This window comes from Gossypium hirsutum, chromosome A09 (genome assembly GCF_007990345.1).
Source record: "Gossypium hirsutum isolate 1008001.06 chromosome A09, Gossypium_hirsutum_v2.1, whole genome shotgun sequence".
Taxonomy (NCBI): Eukaryota; Viridiplantae; Streptophyta; class Magnoliopsida; order Malvales; family Malvaceae; genus Gossypium; species Gossypium hirsutum.
This window is the reverse complement of record NC_053432.1, coordinates 63,274,382-63,276,985: the sequence shown is the minus strand read 5'-3', so window position 1 is coordinate 63,276,985 and position 2,604 is coordinate 63,274,382. Positions and strand designations below refer to the sequence as shown.

At 30.0% G+C, this 2,604-nt stretch overlaps 1 long non-coding RNA gene across 1 annotated transcript; it reads left to right on the top strand.

The window, feature by feature from the left end:
- The first annotated feature begins 755 nt into the window (after positions 1-755).
- Positions 756-2,165, top strand: LOC121206113 (uncharacterized). The gene is made up of 2 exons (XR_005901092.1): positions 756-1,426; positions 1,871-2,165. It is a non-coding gene; the product is annotated as an uncharacterized lncRNA (long non-coding RNA).
- The last annotated feature ends 439 nt before the right edge of the window (positions 2,166-2,604 follow it).

Genomic DNA, 2,604 nt, shown 5'->3' with positions numbered 1-2,604 from the left:
TAAAATTAATAATGTATGAAAAAAAATTAAGTAAATATATAAATTATACATGTAACGAATTTTAAAAATAAAAATAAAATAATCATATACACAAAAAGGTAAAAAACTATATTTACAAAATACATAAATTTAGTGATGCATATTTATAAAATTATATTTATAAAGGAAAATTTAAAACAAATAATATATAACATAATTTTACATGTAACAAATTAATTTGGATTGATGAAACATACATAAATAATACATGTATAAGGATAATAAAATATGAGAGTGTATATAATAAATAAATTATATGATTTAAAATATGGTTCTTAAAAGAAATATATTATACATATAAATAACTTTAAAAGAAGGTATATACCTAGAAAAATATTTACGAAAGTTATATGAAAATAATAACATGTACTATAGTAAGGATAATTTAGTATGGGTAGTGTATATACATGAAGAAGTTTTAGAAATAATTGTATGTCCAAAATAATATTGAATTAAAATATGAATTATAAGATTGACTTAATTTTATCATAAATTATATATGTAATAAATTTAAAACATAATTATACTCAAATTTATTAAAAACTATATGAATAAAAACAATATGGCTTCCATAATGAACGTAAGTATTAAATAGACGTTTAATAACAATTTAAATGACACATAAAACAGATGAATTTCTCAAAAAGAATATAAACACTAAAATATGTGAATAATAAAAAAAATAAAATAACATAAAATTAATAGCATACATAAACTAAAATGAATTTTACTTCAAATATGCACCAATTATTAAAATGATAGAAAAAAAGAAAAGATTACAAAATTCAATCACCAAAACAACACAAATTATCACAACCAATGATTAAGCATGAAAAAATATGTACGTACAGCAAAACAAAAAAAAAATAAGACTTAATTGAAACAAAATTGAAACAGGAGAAACCATTTACAAATGAAATAATTGAAAAATAGGATCAATGTGCCATGCGCACAAACATGTGGGGACTGAAATTGAAAATATCCCGCACCCATAATGCTGCACTGAACAGCGGATCAAAGTGAAAAAGCGCACAAATTAGAAGGTCAAATTTAAAAAAAAAAACAAAGTAGCAAACAGGACTCGATTGAAGGCTCCGCGCGAAGGGAAGGAGCTCACGCGAAAATTGACCATTTAAGAGGACAGGGTATGGATCTGGGTAGCCCAGCGGGTTAGCGCACGGACCCTCAAAGCTTGGACGGCACCGTTTTTGAACATAGAATTTAAAACCCTTTTTTTCCATTTTTTTTCCAAATGCTGCCAACCAAAGAACCACAGCCCCAAAATTGAAATTGCTAGTGGTCTTAACGTCCGCCGGATTCACCATTTCATTTGGCAATCGACGGCATACCCCAATGAACAGATCCATGTCACGCCCATGAAAATATGGTAAACTACTTTTCATTTTCTTTTTCCTTCGCAAAACGTTTGAATCCATTATTTTTTTCTTTTTTTTTAAAAAAAAAAACAGAATGAAATTAAAAATGAACCCGAATTCAACCATGTTTGACCCTCGCCCGTATCCATATATGAGGTGTAGGCTTTCATTGGCGTCGATTCAGGTATTTTCTCTTTGTGTTTCTATACCAAAGTTATATGCTAATTAAAAAACGAAAGAAGAAAAATGTTTGGGAAATCACCTCTTGGTAATTTTTCCTACTCTTTGGTATTCAATATGCGTGTGTACTTTTGCTTGTGCGTAAAAAAATATAGGGTACAAATGAGGGCTTTTATAGCCTAAATTTACAGAATAAAATAGCGGAAAATAAAAATATTTCATGCTGTCATTTTGTATATTCTGTTAGTCTATTCCTTCTCGTGTATTCTTTACAGGATCATCCGTACGGAGGAGCAGGGAGAGGCACGCGTGAAAGGAGCCATACGAGGAAACTGTTCGTGAGACCCAACCCCCTGGCACTGTTCTGGCATGTTCCAGAAGCTTCTGGTGCTTGGCTGCTGGGATTCCTTTTGAGTTTGGGCTGTTCGGGCTAGGGATTTTAGTATAGCCCTCTTGGACTATGTGATTGGGTTAGGTTTGTATTAAGGGGTTAAGGTTTAAGTTGTTTTTTGGCCCAAATATTTGTAACAGGGCACTGGAATTTTGATTTTTATTTGTGTGTTTTTTTTATTTTTGTTTTATTTTGGGTTTTTAATTTCTATTTTTTTATTCTAATGGGCCCGGGTGAAATGGGCCTATTACAACTAACACATACAAAAGTATAATTTAATCATCTTAACCAAAGGTAGCAAACAACCATAATTCATTCGGTTATATAATATATATCATAGTCTATTCATTCATGCCATATCCGAAATCATCAACTACACTCAATGTACAAACACATATCACAATTTCTAATCATCCATGACACATAGCATAATAACCAAAATGAACTTAAACCATAGTTAAACCAAAACCGAACTCAAGCATAGAAATTTAGGACATTTTCGCATGGCTTAAATTATACGAAACCAAAATTCAACATTTCAACTATAATCTAGCCTATACATGCCATAGGTTCGAATATTCAGCTTATAAAATACTGAAGGCAGTCGATAGTGTGATA